The sequence below is a fragment of the Nomia melanderi genome, chromosome 8, assembly GCF_051020985.1.
Source record: "Nomia melanderi isolate GNS246 chromosome 8, iyNomMela1, whole genome shotgun sequence".
NCBI lineage: Eukaryota > Metazoa > Arthropoda > Insecta > Hymenoptera > Halictidae > Nomia > Nomia melanderi.
The window spans coordinates 6,842,423-6,865,358 of record NC_135006.1 but is presented as its reverse complement, the minus strand read 5'-3'; the positions used below and the strand labels follow the sequence as shown (position 1 = coordinate 6,865,358).

The following is a 22,936-nucleotide window of genomic DNA, read 5'->3' as shown; positions in this document are numbered from 1 at the left end:
GATGTTTCTCTTTCAACCCTGTCCCTTGCTCTTTTCGTCTTTCCCTCGCTCTTTCTACATCTATTTACCGTTTTATCGATATTCCTGCTGTATTTATATGTGAGAATGGTGGTTGCCGTCAGCATTCAAGGTTTAAACAAGATTCGTCTTAATGATGAATGCAATTTAACAGATTGTTGACCAGCAATTTTATGCAGAAAGTATCCTATGTCACCGGTTATTATTCGGTAGTTAAGTATGAAAGTGAGACAATCTAAATAAGCTTCAATATACTTTATTTATACGTAATGAATTGAAATGGAACTTTGGACGTATCTTGTATATAACTTTGAATATTTTGCTTTTGCAATATTCTGTTGCCCTGCGTTTCAAAAATTGAAATGGCTAATGCAAGTGTAAACACGAGTTAAGTTGTAACCAGTCAACAATGTGTTAATATGTCTGAGTTGTAGTGAGTTTCTTAACTCTGCGATGGATAGATAATATAATAATTGTTTGGGATGACATTAGATAGCGTTGGATGGTAAAAATGGCTATTAGGTAGAATTTTGTACCTTCTAACGGGGATTTAATTGTATACATTGTATACATTGTACATATATATATTTTAACGTCTAAAGAGGTTACATTTTTAAACTATAATTTGGTATTTCTACATTCAGTACTGAGATTTTGTAATATTTTAATATTATTTTTATATTATAATACTGAAGAAAGTTTTAGTTCTACTTCCAAAAGGGTAGATGCATACCACAACGGATAGTAAATATTCATAATTTCATTTTTCCAAATAATTATTCACGAATATATAAATATTCATAAATAAACACGATCATGTAAATATTCATATATTCATTACATAATACCATTATATACACGATTATGTAATGCTTGTATAAATAGGATCATATAAATATTCAGAGTTTAATAGAACGCTAAAGTATTGAGGCACGGCCATAGGTCGTTTTAAATTAAAATCGTTCCTTTCCCCGATGATTATCAGAAATTAATTGGTGCATTACACATGCTAGAATATCTATAACGATTATTCTCGTTTCAATCAATCTTTCGCTACCCTTTCAGGAAGAGCGCCATAGATTGTATGTACAACACAAGGAAGGAGTAACAAGCCTTCTATAGATTGTACACAGCTGCTGTTAATTAACGGCCAGAGAAATACGGTCGCTGCGTCATTCAACTCATTCCCTCCGTTCGTTGAGTTTCCGCTGTAACGTAAGCTGGTCGATACAACAAAAATTGTGTGCTTCGCAAATCGCGCAGTTCAAACCCGCGCACCGGAAAGTTGCAATAACCGAATATTAAAAAGCGACGGATGACGTTTGAAGCCCCAGTAACCGTGGATTCAGCAAATCGTATACGTATAAAGCGGATACGTCCGCGCATTTCGCTAACATTTACTCGGCGAACGTTGCGGGTCATCGTTAAACACGGGCATCAAAGCTAAACAGGCGCTAGCAAAGAACAGTATCGTTGCTTCTAAAACAATATGGCACTTAGAATCATTGAATGAAACAAAACATTGGAGTAGGAAGTATTATTTATCAAAATCAATTTTTAATCGTTAAAAATATTAGGTTGATGCGTATGAACAGTCATTTTTGTTGGAATTAAATATTTCAATGTTGTAAAAGAAGTTTAATAATATTCATAGTAATATTTGTTACATGCGTGTATATTTGTAATAACTTGGAATAAAAATTGTATAATAATACCAAAAACAAGTACGAACTTGTTAGTTTGAGATAATTATTAAAAAGAGTAATTATAAATATTTATTCATTATAGTCTATATAGACAATACTAAATTCTCATTGAACAACAAGAAGTTTAATAATAAAAATATATAAATTCTGCCTACGAGAGTAATAATAAAAAACGCGAATCTCCGATAAATTCCTCTTTATACGCGCGGAATACACGTGTGCGCGGCGCGCGGGCAATTTAACGACGAAAAATGTAATTTTCCGTAGCCAGCGAGATTCTCTTCGTCATATTTCCTGGGATATCTGCAAATGGAGGACACAGTCTTTTGATAAACGTCTCGGAAAGAAGCGTGCTCGCAGGCAGGTGCGCTCCTCCTCGCGATTACCTGAGCGAGCGATGATTAAACAGGACCGAGGGGACGCTTTTCTCTTAAGAGGGAAAAATTACAAGGACTCGAGCCTCACGCCCCCGTAGAGGCTGTGTAATCAGCATCCACCCGGCGTGATACATCTTTTCGCTCATTTTCACGTTCCTATGTTGCAAATCATAAAGGCCATTTTTTTTATGAAACGTTTTTTCTCTTTTCGTCTTTTTATTTTGAAATATATCGCGTTTAAATTGCATTTTACACATTTCCGTGGATGTCTTGTTATAAAAAAGTACGATACAGCATTTCTTAAACTAAACAACTGATTTGCAGAAAGGATTTTAATATAACTTATGATAATTATTTAATATTTTTATTAAAAAATCTTTAGGGAAAACATAAATCAGGTAAAATATTTTTGTTACTAGATCCAGTGCATCGAATGTAAAATGAAAGAGTAATGTATGATATTGAAATTTATATTTCACAAATTTCTGAAAATGTATGTACCTTCGAAATCCAATAACGAAAAAATAAATTAAATTCCACTCTCCAAAAAAGTATGCTAAATCTCCAAAACGCTTGATAAAACCACTTTATCGTTAATAAACTATTACAGAAGCAAACGAATTTGATACTCATCTTATGTCCATGTTCACTCCAAGTTTACCAACAAATAATAAAAAATGAATACTCACTTTATGTTCAGATCAAGCAACATTTAAATTTGCCCAATTCTGTCAAATTTGCATCTTGAGCCATGATACTCCAATGCAAGGGTTTAAAAACGTTATTCAATGCTCGACGGGAGTCAGCCATTTTGGAGCGGTCGAGGCCCTCTCCGTGGATTATCATGGCAACAGGGCCGTCCAATATCATCAAATTCCCAACAACCTGTCAAATTCTCCTTATCGTGGCGCGGCAAGGCGCAATAAACCGAAAAAAAACAATGGCGGCGGACGGTTGCCGGGCGCGTTACGCAGCAAGACGAATGGGCTGGTCCACCGTTACCGACACGGTTTGCCAAACGACGAAAACGCTCCTCGCTCCTGTGACACGTCCCGAGCTGCGTGTCGTCGAGACGCCAGAGGCTTTATGAGCGATGGGCTCATATGGGATGTAACACGTGCCCGCGTCCCGTAATATACGAACGCGGCGAGACCTGGCCAGGGACCTTCGCGTTGGTATTCACGGCCCGCGATGAAAATCATGGCGCGCCCCGGGGTGCGAGATGATTTTTCGCGAAAGAGAGGGGAAACGGGGACAGGATTATGGAGCGAGTTTTCGTCCCGGGTGCGTCGGTTTCGGTGGAAACTCGGTCGAAATTCTCTGGAGTGCGACACGCTGACGGGTCCTGCGTCTCCATTTTTCAGAACTACGTGTGCTTCCTGCCGCGCATTCTGCGGGAGAGCATGTAATGTTACTTTTTATTGATCGCTCGTGTTATTCTCATGCGTCTGTTTTAATCCCCGTTCAGATTCCCAGATTTATGGACGATGCTTTGTAAACTTTCTCCTGAATTTTCGCGTGGATTACGGGTGGAGTTTTGGTCATTATTTGGTTATTGTCTTGGTCCTTTGGTAGTGGAGAATTTAACTTTTGGGATCAAACTGAATATTCTGGAGCTTTAAGGTCTAAATAAAGTATTGTCTTATATTTTTCTGTGTCGGGGTATTATTAACATTTTATTAAAATATCTGTCGTAGTGACGGAGTAGAATTATATCACTTCACTGACTTTTTCTTATTGTCCAAATAGTTTTCAATTAACGTGAATTTATCTTATTATCGATTAACCCTTTGACCTACAGTATCGTATCAGACTCGTGACCAAAGTTTTAAACCGAATTTGAGAAATCTAAGCGTTACTTATATTTTTAAATATAAACTGAATATTACTCTTCTATTATCAATCATTAACTTTTATAGTAAACGCAGACATAGAATAAGCATCAAAATTTTGTTTTCTTAATAAAGCATTAACGATAAAGTAATTGTATCGATCATAGTTAAAAAAGAAATCATAGGGCAAGGGGTTAAGGAAATCAAACAACTATTCCAAAGAAAATAATGTCAATTAAGGTAGGAATTGATAGATAGATGTTAATTAAGATAAGAATAACATTATGCATCGGCTTTTCTTTAACGTTAGATGATCAGATAAGAAGATTTCGTTTCTAGAGGAGTACGTCGAGAGAAACAAAACGTGGAGCATAATGAAAGAGGCATGGAACAGGAGCTTTAGAACGAGAACGTCGGACAATGTTAGAGGCAGACCGGGCGTTAGAAAAATTGGGACCTGAAGAAGCAATCTATCATACCTATACGTTCCTCGAAGAAAAGGGAAATGGATGGGCGTGAACGCGCGACGGAGAAACACGTGGAAATTGAGTTACACCGTTCGACACGCGACGCGAAATTCTTTTTTAATGGACGAGCGCTGTCAGCTGCATTCTGTCGCGCGGATGTCGCACACGGGAACAATCGTGTAAATTGTCCCCCTTTTCCATAAAATATGTAACAGGGACCTCGCGCCGCGACGAAGCCTTTGCAATTTTCAAATGTTAACTGTTGGCAACGTGAGAGAGGACACCTGTCGCGAAAATTGCCCATTAAAAATATCATTCTCTATTCGTTACCTACATTATCGTAAACTAGAATTGTACTACGATTAAATTCTGAATTCTTTCCATACTTTGGCTTATTACAATCGAATTTATATTCTAGCATTTTCATTCATTTCATTCTGAATCAGGATACTCAAAGGATACTCGTATTTTTATATTTCTATTGCCACATTAATAATGGCACTGCTCATTTGCATTATTACGCTCAAGAATAAAATGTGTCTCTTCCTAAATTTTGTACCCTTTATTTAAAGTAGTTTTTACATTCACGTGTATAGACCTTTAAAATTTTAACTCCAATATTTCTTATTTATTATTTAGAATTCTATAATAAGTTACATAGATTCACAATTTATTATGTCCCCTGGCGTACTTTAACCCTCTATAAACCAGTGTGACTTTGAAGTCACATACGTATATATTGGCATCTTGTTGATACACATCGTTTTGCGTAGCAAAGTAGCGAATAAAATTAAAATTAAATCAAGCGCGAAAGTTCAACGTCATTTTAATTTCAAAATTACATCGTACATTCGTTTTAACACAATTATTGAAATTATTTAATACACTGCTAATTTATATTTACAGATTGCCATTTGTTATTTTTATACTATATATATTTTCTTATAGTCACGAAAGAAAATTCAACCTATAAAAAGTTAATACGTTCCTATATTCCCAATATTTCACCATGAACGTAAAATGTATACTTACAATAGACAGAACATTCCTTTCCCTCCAATTGTTAACAAAATAAATGTGTCCAGCGTAAGAAACACATTTCCCTTCTCTGCGAACTCACCGCGTGAAACGAACTTGCTCCAATCGGAAATCCACGGTTGCCCTGTAATATCCCGTTGCAATTACTTCGCGCGAGCTGACCGTGGATTATGACGAACGCGGGGGTGGGTGCTAGCTGTGAAAACCGTGGGCGTAGAAAAAAGCTCCGGAGAGCGGCCGCTAACGAATTGTAATTAATAAGCGGACCCTTTCACGCGGCCGATTAAAACCCGGCCCCGATTGGATCGAGCCGCGACGGACTCTAATTACGCAGGTTTCGAGCGATACTCGCGCCGGAAGCGGAACGAGGTGCCGTGGCTTTGTCAGCTACAAAATTTACCGCATAGTCCCAGGGGTGAACCCGTCCCCGGAAGCAACGTTATCGAAGCTACCACCCCTATCCCCGTACCCTCCGCTCGTCGCTCTTTCTGGATTAGCCCCTCCGTAAAATTATGCGTCTCCGTCGTTCTTCATTTCCCCTCGTTAAGCCGACGTCGCGCAGATACAAGGCAATTTACCAACTCTTCCCATTGTGCGTGTCGCCCGAGTGATTTGCGGCCTAAGGATTGCATGTTATCCATCAACGTATTCTTTTTGATGTTCTCGTGGAGGTGGACGGTGTTGCATAGTCGTCCGAAACGGTCGACTTGCTTTATGACGTGTAAAATTGCGGAAGAGTTGGAGTCAGTTATTTGTGTAATGTTTTGACTTTAAAGAATGTTTTTGTTGAGATTGTAGAGCATTTTCATTTCTTTTCTTTAAAAGTTAGAGTAATCTTGTGTAATTTGATCTCTGAAGTCGTTTTCGAAAGACTTGTGTTTTTGAGGATGACAAGGTATTGGAAACTATTAGTTTTGTAAATGTCCTTCTTTGCTTCAATAGGTTCCCAAGCTTTTATTAATTTTCGCTAACTATTAATCCAAAAATTATTTTTCAATTGCATAGAGAATGATTCCTTCGTGAAAAAACGTTGAAGAATAAATCGAACCCTTGAACTACAATTATAATACCACCCACTTTGTTTATTAACAAACCATAGAGATAAATAACATTGTAATCTTCGAATACGTGCACCTAATAGAAATAAACATCGCACAAGTTCCTATCAATCGTGGCTCGCGAACCAGCTGAAAGTGAAATTCGTGTCTAAAACACTCCTGACGAAGACGGGGGAAAATAACGTCACTGTTTCATTGTTCTGAATCAAAGTCGATCGACTGATCCATGATATCGCTGTTCTCGACACTCGCATTTTATAACATGTAAATGAGCTCTCTTTGATGAACGATAATTACGATTATTACTCGGGTGGGGAGGAGAGATCCTTCGCAGTATAATGCCGGGAAAAAGCTCAAGCGAATTTATCGGCGTTGATTCGATTGAAATTGAGTGCGACTGTGACGGACCGGGAAAGTCGGCGCTCAGTGGGCGGCCGGTTGGCCGGTGAAACGGAACACGGCAGAGGATGTGACTGTTTGTGTATACTTGCTAACGAATAAAACGGAAAGAGGGGGCACAGGCGAATCGAAGAAACAGGAGGAAAAACGAACGGGGAAAGATAAATGGAGATAAAAACGTGGACAAGTCCGGCTCTCGATCGAATATCGGCTAAACGTTATTACGGTCCGTTGCGTTCCGTCTACGCGAGAAAGCAGGACCGCCGTAGGGCGGCCGCGGTTCTTTTTCCTCCCCTCCCGGCACTAAAGGGAAATCGCTGCCTCCTGTATATCACCATTGTTGGCCTGACAGCGCGGAAATTGTACGGATTTCCTTTCCTCCATCGGGAAAACGATTGCCGGCGAGCCTTGTAATTAGCTGTCGATTAGCGATTGCCAGGTTCCGAAGTCTGTCGCCGGGATCGTTAGGCGTCATTAGCCGGGGGAATTATTCCGTGGACGTCCTTGATGAATACTCGGTTAGACGGGATTCATGGCCTTCCGTCGACGAAATTGTTTTCCCCTCGTTTGGGGAAAGTTCATCTTAGCAATCTGATTTTTGGGAAATTGATTCTTCTTGATGTATTGGAATTTATTTTGAGTCATTGTTGTTTTTAGAAGGTGTAGTTGTGGATTTGAAATTTGTACAAGTTGGAGTTTGGAATGATACTGAGTAAGATAGTACCATTTAGATTTTTGATTTCGGTAAAATTCTTTAAAAATTGATTAGGTAGAAGCTTCTAGTTCTCCGGATTAGATAAATCTAAGTGTTTTCTTAACCTTTTAGCTATTATGCGCTATTATAGTGGCTTTCGTGTATATCATGTTTTTGAACGGTATACCACTATAGCTCAATTCTTCCTGCCTCCGATAGCCGTGTACATCCTAGTCTAATCCAGCGTAATTGCACAGTGGAAAATTTTATCAACCTCAAATCGTAGTGCTTTGTTTATAATACACAGACCGCGTCAAACATTGCCGCACAGGGGTATAACTTCGAATACAGTCTTCGTATCAATAAAAACGTAAAAGAGCATCTATTTTAATTTCCCTATGCGTTCTTCGCGCAAAGGAAGCATTTTCAATTATAATTCGTTTAACCAGTTAAGTGTGGAATTTAGTTTGAAAGGTCTTTCATTATGTGCACAATAAAATCAAATAATAAAGTGTATACTTGTCAAACGTAGAGAAAATGCATCTATAATGTATTCTAACGAAAAACTAAAGCAAAACGAAGAAGAATTACACGTTTATCTGACAAAATATACGATCTATCATTGAAAAAATTAGTACCACTTTGCGTTTTAAGATGACGCGTATACTCCTCAAACACAGTTAACTAGTTAACGAAACTATTGTACAAAAAGACACTGTATTCTTAAAAGGAACCATTTGATTACACTTTTATCCGGTGTCCAATTCGATTTTCTCCTGGTTTTCCTGTGTAAAACACAATCAGGTGAGCAGGCGGTTGAAGCGCAGGAATTTCCGTCCGATCTTCTCTACTAAACTAACATGCATTTTCGGCGAAGGAAACTCTACGAGAGGGAAACATTATGAACGCACGAGCTCTCCCGTGGAAGACCTACTCGAACGAGCCGCGAATCGGAGCGCCGGCTAATAATGGCCGAACGGCAAACAAGGCGTATTATATCGCCGCTATAAATTGCATCGCTATACTTAATTTACGCGGGGCCGCGCGAACCGTTGCGCAGCGGCCCCGGGTGCGGCGCGGCGTTGCTTTCCGTTCTCGAAACTTTACCAGTTAGCAGTTACCGATAATTATCCGCGGCGTTTTCCTTTCACGGGGCGCGAAATTATAACGCTCGGCTGGCCGCCTCGAAAACCTCGCGCTCGGCTTCGAAACTTTTCCGCCCCCGTGGCAAACGGCCCGGACTCCGTGCTTTGCGTTTTCCTCGAGGAAAAACCAGTCCGCTTGTTTATCCTTCCGTTTCGAATATACAGGGTGTCATGTAATTAGTCGTATAACTGGATACGAGCCGATTTTATGTGAAAAAGTAAATCGAGAATATAAAATACAATTTTTCTTATGGGACGCTTTGTTTTAGAGAAAATAGAATTTTTTCGAATTTCGAGAAAAATACACAGTGATGCAGGATGTTAAAGTAACCATAAATTTTATTATTACAGGAATTGTTGAAAATCTTGTATATTCTGACGAATACTTAATTCTGCCTTTCTAATTTTTCGATGAATGCTCCCTATCGCATTCCGTTGTTTTAATGTATGAAACGCTATAATAAGTAGAGAGAGCACCGATTTCTCTTACCCCTACACACTTTTAGCTTGTGCGTAGCCGGCCAAGACTTGAAAGGCTTACTGTAGGATAGTAAATATAGTAGTAAGATAAACATTTTCGTGGCGCTGGAAGTCTTTACAAACATAAACTTCAATCTAGACAATGATCTACAGTGAAATCCAATAACGAGACATGGTCAAGTGCATACGTACCCAGCGAATATTCAAAATAGATTTTCTCGAAAACAAAGCCCCATGTGAACAAATTTTATTTTATATTTCCGACTTAGTTTTTGACATAGAATCTGCACTTATCCAGATGTACCATCAGTTACATGACACTCTGCATATTTTTGTACTTGTAATACAGTGGCTGTCATCATTGTATAAGAAATATTAACTCTTTACACTGAGGGATACTCATAGTCTTCCTATAATTTGACATGGAAACCTTATAAAATTGTATATTGAATATCAAATTTTGTAGGATATAATCGGACATGAAGTATTGAAATAAAATTCGTATTTCTTGATACGTATGCTATTTTTATTTAATACAGTGAAGAGGTTAATTACTGGAAAGTTATGAATATATAACAATAAAACATTTGGGTGCAAATGGTTAATCTTAGAGGGGAACTCACTTTTTTCCATCTGTTGATGTAATTTGACTATAGATGTGATATGTTTATTGCATTATTGTAAAGTCAAACATGATATGGACAACACACTGGACTATATATTTTTGCAACGAATACTTGGTTTAACTGATTTTGGAATAATTGAAATACCAAAGATGCAAGCGAATGAAATAATTTTTAGCGACGATAATAAGGAATCTTTAATATTACCCTCACAGGTCAATTTAAACAATGCTCTAAAATTTCCGAACATTCATCTTAAATATTAAACCAGTTATTACTTTTATCTATAACTAAATATCTTCGAGCAGAGTTACAAGATATAAATAATCTCATTACTGTAACCATTTTATTACATCTATCAATTCTTCGCAAAAATTCGCATTCAATACAAAAATCTCTTCTAAATAAAAAAAATTTGTCATCAAGAACTCTACTTCACTGATAAAAAAAGGTGTTTAAAAATACATACTTTACGCGGTCAGTGGAAAAAACTCGTTTCCAAGATCTCGTCTTGTGTTAATTTGCGGCAACGGTAGCCGTTGCAAAGAATCGGTCAGCGTCGGACACTCCCCTATAAATTATTGATGGGGCGCACGGGTCGGAGAATTTTCAAGCGAACCCGCGCCGCGTTGCCTTTCGTTCCTCGGGTAACCTTTTCCCCGAGCGGCGAAGACACAAACAGAAAGACGCGGTCACCGTGCAAGAGGAAATACGAAATCCGTTTGGCCGCGATCCAACGGCGAACAGAAGAAATTCGTGGCCCCGTTAAACTTCAACGCCGATAAAAAGAAGCGTGGTGGCGGTGGAGGGAACAGAGAAGAGTTTCCAATGGTGCGGCGGGAAGGGGCGACGAAAAAAGAAAGGTTCCGTTTGTTGTTGTCGCGACATGAGAACTTCTGCCTTAGGCCCTCCCGAACCGACCACGCAACAATGGGAATTCAACTCGGCGAAATTCGGTATTCGCACCTCGTTGAATCGGGCTGTTGTTCTTTAGAACCCCGAGCGTTGTCAGGGGAATAAAAGGGAACGCCCACGTTTGTTCAAGACGGCGAAAAATATTGACAATAGCCGGGAAAATCTTTCGAGATTGTGGTCTAGTTCACCTCTCGTTGAGCTTTATCCGTATAGGATACTTAACAAAATTGTTCGACAGTTTCTAGAAATTCGTGTTTTTTATGATGTTTTTGATGATATGAAACGTAATATTAAATATTAAGTGTTGAAATGAATTATTGAAAAAGGAATGAGTAGTTTTTTAATTATAAACAGTATTAGTATTATTGATGTATTGAATTTTGTCACTTCCCACGAAAAATCGTATAATACCAAAAATAATAATACATCTTATCTCATAAGAAATATTGAAACAAACGCAGCAATAAAAACTGTAAATAAGATGTATTATTATTTTTGGTATTATACGATTTTTCGTGGGAAGTGAATTTTAGATGGATGAGTTTATAATCCGCATTTTTCTTAACACCATCAGCGTTGCCATGTTTACGTCGTGAAACTTACAACTACGGCTTACGTACGTGCTTATTTAGCAAGAGATTACGAACTTCGGGCAAGTAATTACACTACAGACACCAGCCAATTAATTAGTCTGTTATTAAAGATGCTTGACGGTATGAAGTATAACTCAATTTCTGTATTAGCGTAAGAATAGCTAGGAAGCTAATTATATCACACATAGTCCAAACAAAGTACGAACTATTTCTGTACTGGTTCACATTGACATTAATTTACTCTGAAATTTGATTAATATTGAGCTACGCTTTTCTATTCTAGAAAGAAACTTCTTATTCAATTATATAATTATGTACAATTATAAATTCATTGCAATATATTTTTACTGCAAGTATAGATTTTTATTAACCACTTTATAGAATTTCAAATCGAACGGAAATCTATACGCATCATTGGATGATTTTATCATATTCCACATCCAACAAAAAACAGATTAAACATCAAATTTTTGCGTAGAATGCATAACGTCATCAAATTCGCAATCAATTTCTGAATAGTTCATTAATAAATTAGTAATAAAACACACATGCCAACTTTTTAACACACTATTTTAAAACACTATTAAGTAGTGAATTAACAATTAAGAAACATTTCTTTGATCGTCAATTCCCTTACTTAGATACCATTACATCTCCAATTTTATTCGTAAAGAATTGATTAAAACGAAATACGATAACACTAAAGCAACAAAAAAAAAGAATGTGGAAGCCAATCCCAGCTATGCACGCAGATATAAAATATTGTCGACAAACATGCCCCCATTCAAGAGGAAAAACCTATTCATTTCGTTCGAAGTATAATCGTAAATAAAACAAATCCACGGAAATCGAATTTACCCATCGTATTTAACTTTTAATGGCCGAGCGGCGGCCATGCTGCCAATGATCGATCACATCGCGTATTCGGTAGCACTCGCTCCCCTGCCGAACAAAAAGGTACGCGAAAAGGCTCGATCGAAACACCGTCGATGTTTCCTTTAAGAGAAAGCTCGTTGGCAAATTTCAATTTCGAATGAATTCGCGGACCGAATCCGGTGAAATGGATTCCGGTGATCGATGCCTCTATTGCACAGCATCCAATTGACCCCGTGAAATCCTGTAATATATTTACGAAGAGGGAACACGTCTCGGCAATATTTCAATAAGAACTTCGCATCTGGCGGATTTTCAGCGTTTGCAGCCACTAGACGCGACAGTCTCTCCGGGAAAGAATAGGAAAAAGATGCAGCAAGCCAGAAATGGAAACGCAGTGTGCAAGCGAGAAAAACGAAAGAGTTCTCTGTTCATCACAACAGGTAATATCTAGTTTCTGCTCGATCGGTTGTCTGTTTCTATGTATACCGTTCTTAAATATTAGTTTCAGGGACTGAGTCAGGGTCTGCTGAATAGGTATACTGGTGAATCAGCTAACTAAGTCCTACATAGAAGATCAGTTTCCCTACCTTTTTTAATACTACCTCAGTTTCTTGTACGTTTTTCATAGTTTGCTCAAGTGGTTAAAAGAGAGAAAGGAAAATGCAAAGGGGCATTGAATTTTGAGAAAACCGAGGAAGAAAGGAGTAACAGAAAAACACGAGGGAACAAAGTATAAGGCAAATTAGAAACCAGAAGTAGTGCAAGAAGAAAGGAAACTGAGGAATAGATATAGAACCAGAAAACGGTTAAAAATGGATTGAGAAAGATACAAAGGTAATAAGGAAACAAGATTGCGAACCAAATAGAAAGCAAAAGGACAAATTGAAAACTATAAAGGGAGAAAATAGAAGAAGAAACACTGAAATATGAAGTAACGGAGAAAGAGAAAGGCAAAAGGAACAGAAACAAGAAGATAGGAGACACCAGATGTTGAAGGAAAGATGATAATGGTGAAAACAGCAGGGCAAAGGATGACAGAAAGAGGAAGGAAAAATGATGAAGGAAGTTAGGGGATGAGATGATGGAGAAACACAAAGGGCGGGAGGGCGAGAGGGGTAAACCGTATAAAGTACGCTAAATTCCTCGTACTTACAGCTGGTTAAATATGCAGCGGAATATCAGAGTGCGGCCGCGATGACCATATCCTTCGTAATATAGTGCGATACTTGCAAGGTATCCTGCATAACTCGAAGCGGGCAGCGGGAGAGAGGACGAAGCGTGCAGGGCGAAATAATATTCCTCGGCCATAATTTCGCGCAGCTCGCGCGCACGACTCGGGGCGTATTTTACCGGGCTCGGGATACTGTATCCATAATGCATCCAGAAGATGTAACTCCACCCAACGCTGGTCCCGATATAACGCATCGCTGATGCTGAAGGGGGGCGACCGGACGGTTTGGCCGAACCCGTCGTTAATGTTTCAGCAGCCGGCTGACGGGACTGAAAAATACTGTCGCCGGATGGCATCGGTGACAATGTTCGGCCGTGGATGCTGTGCTCGTTCGACAATCCGTTTAAGAAATTATTGGGGGATGAAAACCTTTAGTAAAGCGGAAGTTACACGTTTACTTGGCTTGATGAAGTTCGAGAGAATTTTGACGTTGACTGGGAGACGACGATTCTGTCAGTTTCGAATTTGCTTCTTGTTTGTAATTGGAGGGAGGTTTATTGAAATGTATTTTAAGATCGTTGCGATAACATTTGTTAGTATAGTATGGTTTCATTTTGTGGATTATTGGTGATTTTTGTGCACTTCGAGTTTTTGTAGATGGTATACTATAATGTTTTAACTGATTGTGAGAAATGTAAAATGTAAAAGGTAGTACGTATTAACTGTGGTGTAATTTGTCATTTTCATGAATGATGTTAATACTAAGTTAAATACTGAGTTTGTATTTGATACTTGATTAAAAGTATTTTTACCAAACGGAAATTGTTGAATGAAGTAATTATCGTAAATCGTTTCAATTTTACTACTTTTTTCCATTTTAGTAATTATTAACATATGGAAAATTTTGCAACGCTTATATAGACAGTTTGGCACTCAATAGGCCACATTTTCGCGGCGACGTTCGAGAAAGAAAGGTCGCGTGATTAATTTGTGGACCGAGTACTTTATTGATCATAAAGGCGTGCACACGCGTAGTTATACAGAAGTAAAGACGGTTTAATGCGTATTAAGCTGAAGCGGGCTCGACGTGATTTATACTAACATAAATATTACGGTACAATGAAATAAATGGGTCATTCCATAAATAAATCAAGAAGTGACAAATACTGCATGATTCACGAATACAAGTGACGAGTTACATCGTCTTCGCTAGCTAGCACTTTGGATTTAATATACATGCGGGAATTTGTGACGAAAAAATGAGACTATATTTTGAATATGCTATTAAGCTGAAAGGGAAAAATGTATCGTAACAAAGTCCAAATAAGGTAAAGCAACGTTGATTAAAGACTGTTCCTAAAAATATAAATGAAATATCTGTTTCATCGAATTTCAAAAGAAATCTCTAATTTCTATTTCTTTTAAAAGCAACGATTGTTTCATAGATGAAGAAGTAAAATTCGAAACGAAATTTTCCGGTTCGAGGAACAATTTTCGTTTCACACTTCACGATGTGACAATCGGGTTACGCAAGCATCGTTACGCAACTACCGTTCATTCGCAAAAACAACCGAATTCCTTGGATTTGGCACGATGAACCGCCTCGAAGCAAAATATTATCGAGTTCCATACAACCGAAGGAAGTAATATTTGCTTTTTCCGTTCACACATTTCAACACTTCATTTCCCGGTTTCGGGTATCTGATCGCGTTTCGACTCTTATAAAAACATTACATTAGATACACAGTATGAAACAGTAAAATACTATAATACCTTCATAACCACTGAATGTTCAATTCCACTGAACATTAAACAAGGTCGTCATGCCATGTTCGTAATTCTTTTAGCAAAAACCTTAATTGATAAACAGCTCCTCTTTCTTTAATCAAGTCACTTAACTCACTACAACCAATTCCCGTCCAATCTGATCATTTCAATGGTTTTTCTAAACATTGCAATATTATTTCTTTTTATAGCAAACACTTTAAACCTGCATCGAACAAGTTGTTTTCAATCATAACATCAACAGTCTTTTCAAGTTCAAAGATAATCTACCAAACGAGAAGCAATCGAACCAAAACAAGTACTACGTAGAGTATTCTCTGGAGTCATCCTATGAACACTATTATTCTATTCCAGCGAACTGTGACGACTACAATCTCCATAAAAATATCTGAAAAAACTGAAAACGAGTGCGCGAGCTCACGCAAACTAGTCCACGGGGTTGGTCCGCGTCGGTTCCACCGGCTCGATTGCATTTACGGGCGAATTTCTCAAGGCGGGTGGTGTTCGTGACACAAGGACGAAGGATTGTGCCCGACTCCGGCAACTCCGCGAACTACGTGTTCGGGAGTGTACGGAAATAATTGTTGCATATTTAATGAGGCGTAAGGTAACAGGGTCACGCCGGCGTGGCACCAATTTCCTCGCAGAAAATTTACCATTTTCGCTCGTGGCCCCGTTCAATCCCTGAATAAGGGTTGCTCCGAAGCGTCACGGAACGAACGGGGAACAGGGCTACGTGCCCAGGTACGTACGGAAATAATTGTTGCATATTTAATGAGACGGAAGGCGACGCCGGATCAACCGGCTGCCTCTTTCTCGCGTCTCACCCGGCGGGAGCTACCGTCGAACAGCCGGTCGGCTCGATTTTACTCGGGAAATGGATCAATTTCGGCGATCCTGCGATCTGCAGGCATCGCCACCGGTGAAAATTTATTGACGATCGCTCCAGGCGTCGTACAGCCTTGTGTCTTCCAAAGAAATATCCGTCGAGTGGAAATTATCTTGTGAACTCTCGTTGTTGCTTTCAAACGATGTTAAAAGTAATTTTCTTTTGTGGTTATTGAAATGTTTTTTTAAATAGTTGCATGTTGCTTTAAAATTATGAGAGTGGTCAGCTTTTTTAAAATCACACGAACATATTTTTTTGAGAGTCGACTGTGTAGCCTTTGAAATTATTGGTATATAGTGGCGGGAATATAAGGTCATTCGTAAATGAATATATATTCAGTAAAAAATGATTACGATTATGAGACCTATGTAGTTTAATGGTCGAAATACATTTTAGCGGAAGTGCATACAGTCATTTTGTCATGTTAGAATACTACTGAAATCCCGATAATCAGATTTTATTGTTGAATATTGCATTCGTAATCCTAATTACGATCGTATAAGTATGAAATGTACAAATAACTTACCAAATAAAATAAATACAATATAAATTGTTTCCTTATAATGTACTATAAAATACAACGTTGATATATAAATGACATAATTTTTAATTTTAATTGAAAACATCCATCTTTCAATGCTATTAATTTTCAAATTGAAAATCTCTTAGAGAATTAAATATCAAATTTCAATTTTGACAATAGACAATGTCAAAATTCTCCAGAAACAAAATGCATATCACAAATTTTCCAAATAAAAGAATACATTTTTATCATTCTGAAAGAATTCGCCACCGTGCGCCGCCATTCAATTCGTCGAAAATTCCCGATCGATAAATTTCGAGTAGCATAAAGGTAAACAAACCGTGAGGACTTTCCGGAGTGCACAAAGTCGAAGGAAGACAGTTTCCGGCGGTAGCCGAGCTATAAATTGCAGAACGGCGAGGCGTCACTTCGCCAATTAAAAAAATGTCTAAAGTAAATTAATTACCCGCGAAGCAAAATCCAGCTAATAAGAGCGTAAGGAACGAGGAAGAACGGGAAAAGGGACGGGAAAGGTAGAATTTAAGGTGCTTATATAACGTGACATGACAGCTCAGTCGGTTGAGGGAGTTGACCCCGTTGCCCGTTCCCTCGTTAAATGCACAACAATTATTCCCAGAATGAAGTTTACTGAAAATACCGCCAACCACCGGTACACCAAGCTCCGATCGTTTTCTCACTTTTCTCCAATTGGCGAACGCCGAGCGGAATTGTTGTTCGTAACTCGTGAACAAAAGCGAGCCGAGTGCCTTTGTCCCTGAAAACATTACGCGCATTGTCGATATGAAGCCGATTGTTGAGACCGTTCATTCTGATTCCTTTAATGTTTTATCCGTTCGTAATGAACAGCGAGGTTCGCGAGTCGAGAGGGAAGAGTTTAAGGGTTTTGGAGAGCCGTTTTGGCGCACTGAGCATTGTCACAGTATTATAATTTTTAATATCTTCATTTTCAAATTAAATACTATCTGTAATTTAAATGTAAAAATTTTATTCGCAAATAGCTTGGTACTATGTTAAATTTGCATGATTGAATAATAACAACCAATTAAGTTATCATGGATTTAACTTTTTAAAGGCTTTATTTGACTTTTATAAATTGTTGCAACTAATATAGCTGTTAATATAAATTGTTGTAGCTATTTACATCAAGCTTAATAAGTAAAAATTTCTTTAATTTAAAGAATTATGAAAATACTAGATATCTTATGCAATCTCCAAGATGTACTCAAATAATAATTCATGTAGTAATCAATGAAACAGTTAGGTCACAAAATTGTAATCTCAATAAAAAAGACCTGATACAAAGAAACTACCAAAGATCCAAACATCCACAACCAAGCCCAACCGGTCCAAACGAAACGCAAAAATTTCAGTTTCCTCCGCGTACATTCAATATCCTTGACCCTCAACAGAATTCTCATTTGTCAAAAGGGTTAACGCGCAACCATCGTGGAACCCGCAATCTAGATCCGCAGGTTCGCCGGCTCAGGCCTTCGTGAAACCATATATAAAAAAGAGCTCTTGAAATATCGCGGGATATAATGGGCGGTTTGCTTGAAATTTCATCGGTGCAGGGAGATGTACGAGAAGCTTCTGCATGTGTGCGTGGGTGAGCGAGCTCCGGTGGGGCTGGAGCGAGAGCTAGAACAAACTAGAACGAGCTAGAACGATAAAGAGAGAGAGAAGGAGAGAAAGGAAACCAAACGAACGGATGTCGCATGGGCTGCAGCCTGAAACGGTGCGCGGTGGGTGGGGGTCAAGTGGCAAATATTAGTACGAAAACTGGCGTTGCCGAGCTTGCGAGAGCTTCGCGACGAAAGCTGCTTAAACGTTCCCGTCCTTTGCCTCCGTTAAACCGGCTCCGGCCCGCCCAAAAACCCGTCGTTTCTCTGCTACCTACACACCAAGGAAACCAGTGAGCCCTGCAGCCCTCCGAGCTCTCCTACACAATTCCGCCCCGGCGAAGTTACCGTGCCTTCCACTCGGTGGTTAAATCTCCAACAACGGATCCGTTCTACTCGCTCCAGAGGGGGTGAGTGAGAGAACGAGAGATGGAGCGAGAGGGAAAGGCGGATAGAGGAAGAGAGAGAGAGAGAGAGAGAGAGAGAGAGAGAGAGAGAGAGAGAGAGAGAGAGAGAGAGAGAGAGAGAGAGAGAGAGAGAGAGAGAGAGAGAGAGAGAGAGAGAGAGAGAGAGAGAAGGAGAAAGAGAGAGAGAGAGAGAATTGTAGAAGCGATGCTGGGGATACCGGCAGCCATAGCGGGATCCCTTGCTACCGACAATAATAGTAGTGGTATATTCCTTTGAGGGGTGAGAGCACGGATGCAAGAAGACTTTTCATGAATCATATACGCGTCCGTTGCACTTATGTATATCCATATCTATCGTTGGAGCTGTATCAGGCTTCAGTGAGTCTCCTAATCGCGATAACAGCGCTGCCTGGTGAAGTAGATTTTTCGGGTGGTAGCGTTTTGGAGTTCTAATTTTAAGAATGCTTTTGTGAGGATTCTTTTGATGTAATGATATATTTGTGATTGAGTGAGAAATTCATGGTTTTGTTATTTGGTGTTTTGAATATTTTGAAATTCTAGATATATCACTGTTGATTATATTTTTATTACTTATTATGTTTATGTAGTGAATATGTTTCTATGTATAGTATAGTACTATTTGTATTATATTTATATTAATGTTCTTTTACTATAATAATATATGATCTATGATAGAATTACTATATTATTTATTATATTAAAGAGAATTGGTAATATGTGTAGATCACACTACTTAGTACAATATCCAATTTAGTAACAATTTCTGAGAAACGTAACAAATTCACATCATTCCAAAATATTCCAAAACATTTGCAATAAAAGACTGCGATCTTCATGCGATATACGAACGAAGATCCAGAAACTGTCGAGTATCTCCCAACTGATAGCACATCCAAAAGCGAACCTCCCCCAGAAGCCAATACCGAAACTTAAATTTTCTAATTTCAACCGAAGAGTGAAGTAAGGAGATGACTACGTTAAGATAAGGGACTCCCAAGCAACAGTCCAGAAATTGGAGTCCATTCGCGGGGAGATGCGATTGGTCGTTCTCTTCGAAAAACTTCCCTAATATTCCACGTATCTGCCGAGGAGATCTTTCTACGGGAAAAAGCTTTTTCCCTTAAAGATCGTAGAAAAAATGCTCATTGACCAATACGTTATCAGGGTAAATTGCTATCTTTCCCTTGCCAGACTGTCCCTCCATCTACTTCCTGTGCTCCCGGGAGCGTCCCTTGTGTTCGGATTCATTAAGCAAACCACGATGGAGCTTTTTCCACGGTTACCTGCGCACGGTTAGGCGTTTTCATTATATTCGATTACACGGACACGGTCCGCGCTGGGCTACAGGCACTTCACGGCTAATGCGAACTAATTACCGGTCGACCGGAAGTTAAAAAGTGTGGACAAGCCACCGCTGGCACCCGCTTATGCCGCCTCCACCTGTTTTCTGGTCCGCCTGGACAATTCCCAGGGAATGAAAGTTTGCTGCTGCGGTTACGTCCAGCTCCTCCTCCCCGTTACCGCTTTATCCCGACAGTGCGCGCCGCTTGTTTTAATTTCTTACGATCGTAGACAACGTCGACTGTACAGAAGCCGCGCTGGTTAATGGCAGAATTTTACTGCGACGGAATCTCGAGAGTTTTATAGGGTGCGGATTTATAATCATTTGGTTAAACAATTTGGTAGCTTTGCAAATTTTAGGGGACTTCGAGATGCGTTAGAAGTTTTTAGAATTATGAAGGTATATTAGTTTATTTTGTAGGACTTCTCCAATTGAAGGATTTATTTAATAATGCAGGAAAATTTTAGTAATTTCGTATGAGGTGTGAAGATACGATACAGGTGGAAGATATTGGGATGTTATGAGACCACACGTTTATAAAAGTGTTGTAGGTTATAAAAATGTATTTTTGCTTAATTATTGATCTGTCTAGTATTAATTGGAATATTATTTGAAGAGACAACTGTACGGTTTTGTAACTAATAATCGATAGCACTTAGTATTAAGTACCTTTCGATGAGCTTCACTTTTAAGAGGAAATTGTTAACAACAAGAAAGCTTTCACAAACATAATTTCCATAGAAATTGTAAACCAACGAGTTGAAGACTTTTTACTACTATTTACTCCGCAACAACAAAGAAAAAGTTATCCGGCAAATTGATCCCAACGGGAGCATATTATTTCACCCAGCAACCGCAATAATTCAACGTTGACATATCAGAATGGAATCATGCAAAATGACGCTTCGAATAAATTCCGAAGCACCGATCTCGGCTGATCAATTCAATCAATTTGATTTCGTGCGAGGGCTGGGAGAGGCGCGAATCAAAGCAAACGCTGATCAGAATTTTCACGGCTAACGCGAAATAATTACTGGCAGCGAAGAAGAGGTGAAATACGGCGAAGCTTCCGGCCGGATTCGTTTATTTCGCTTTCAGTCGGCTTTCTGGGTTAGCTCGGCTGGCCAACGGACAAATCCCACAGAATGAAAGTTCTCCGTCGCGGTGATATACGTACGGATCCGTTTTTTCCATTGCTATTTTAATGCCATTTGCCATGCACCTTTGCGCGAGTCCAATCCTTCGTCCAATATTTACAAAGTTAAACTATATTACCCTCTAATCACCAGCACTTGATGCGTTTTGTTCGTCAAAGCATACGTAATAACAATTTAAAGTAAACGAGTGAATGTTCCCCTATTTCTACAGAATTCAACTTTAAATGCATATTCGATACATTCTCCTCTAAACTTTTTCTAAAACATCATTAATATAAGATTCACGTGATTCTTTAAAATTTATGATTACGCAGTTCCTCGATCCTTAAATAATCATCATTCCTGAAAATCGTATATGAGTTTACACAGGAGGTCAAAATTATGTAATAATTCCTCAAATTCAAATTCTTAATGAAAGTTCAGTTTCATTAAGTTATGTAAGTCTAAACTTACACCTTTAACACGTCAAGTGCCATCAAAATCTTGAGCATTTTACGTAACACTTATTCTTTCGAAGCAAAGATAAGTAGGAACACTCATTAATAACTTAGCGTCACAATCATTGCATTACACTATTATCAACTTACTTACGATATTAAACATTGTTATTCGACACCAGTCATCGTGTATATTATAATTATTTTCAAGCAATTCAGAAGCGTCGGTCATCAGTAACTGACGTGGCGATTAACGTGTTAATGAGTTAAAAAACATTCCCTTCTTATCTTAAGGTAATTGTAAAAGAATGCAAATTTCATATTTACCGCGCAAACAGTACAATCGGCTTATTTTCTGTGTTGTTGTTTGACTTTTCCTTCTAATTCTCTACCAATCTTGCAATTTACGAAATTCATATTCTTTCTTCAATATCGCAAGTCATAATCTTAATCTTTCTGAAATCTACAAGTAATGTTAAACTTGTAGTTATAGTCCATCACATTCTAAAACCCCTTACAAGACAATGAAAATCGAAAGCATCGTTTCAAGCAAGATCTTCCGGCTACAGTCGGTAGTTTATCGCGTTTTCCCGGGTCCTTCCGTCGCGAGATAAGGCAACGTCGAGTCGTCTCATCAGCGTCTACAGTTTGTCCACGTCTACGGTAAAGAGCCCTGCACCATGGCGTGGCGCTCGAGCCAGGCATTTACGAAGAGCGGAGGGTCCGCCGGGCGCGTTTCTGGTGGTCGTGCGCACTTAAACGTCGAGTCCGGAGAATCGGAGTCGTTAGACGGCCCGCGCGGCCGCATTCTTTTTGCCGCTGTGCCATTTCCGGTAGCGCGGCGGCACGCCAGGGGACACCTTTTAAAAATGCAGCTTAATGACCTCCTCGTCGCCCGAGAAAACACCGATGTCCTACGGCGCTGCCCGCGCCCCGCCAGCCAGCGAGTTCGTTAATGCAAACTGATACAGTGAACGATATCGAATTAACGAGCGCCGTTACGGTCTTTAACGCGACACTTCGCTACCCCCTTTCCCCACGGCGAAATTGCACGCCCGAGGACCATCGAGACGCTCGACCGACGTGGCCCGCTTAAAAATCCCGGGGTTGCACTCGCGATTCCACGCAGACAGCGTAGCGGCTGGCTGTATCTAACTGAACCGGTGGAATCAAACTTTAATGCCAGCTCGCATTATTATCTGTGTCGCCGACTTCGGGAGAAGTTCTCCTTTTGGCTTTATTCGAGTCCCCGGCTATCAAGAGATTGTTCTTAAATAGGAATTTTTCTGAGGATTGCGACGCGGGATTTTTGTTGGGAAAGGGATAGCAGCGAAGTTGAGAGG

At 39.2% G+C, this 22,936-nt stretch overlaps 1 protein-coding gene across 12 annotated transcripts in view; it reads right to left on the bottom strand.

The window, feature by feature from the left end:
* LOC116426634 (uncharacterized) overlaps positions 1-22,936 on the bottom strand; it is a 651,129-nt gene that overhangs the window by 292,717 nt on the left and 335,476 nt on the right. Inside the window, exon 2 of one of the 12 annotated variants that reach the window (XM_076369928.1) lies at positions 13,375-13,731. The exons of the other annotated variants lie outside the window; for them this stretch is intronic. The gene's annotated coding sequence lies outside the window, so the exon portion shown is untranslated. The remainder of the gene's footprint in view (positions 1-13,374; positions 13,732-22,936) is intronic. 12 annotated transcript variants of the gene reach the window in all.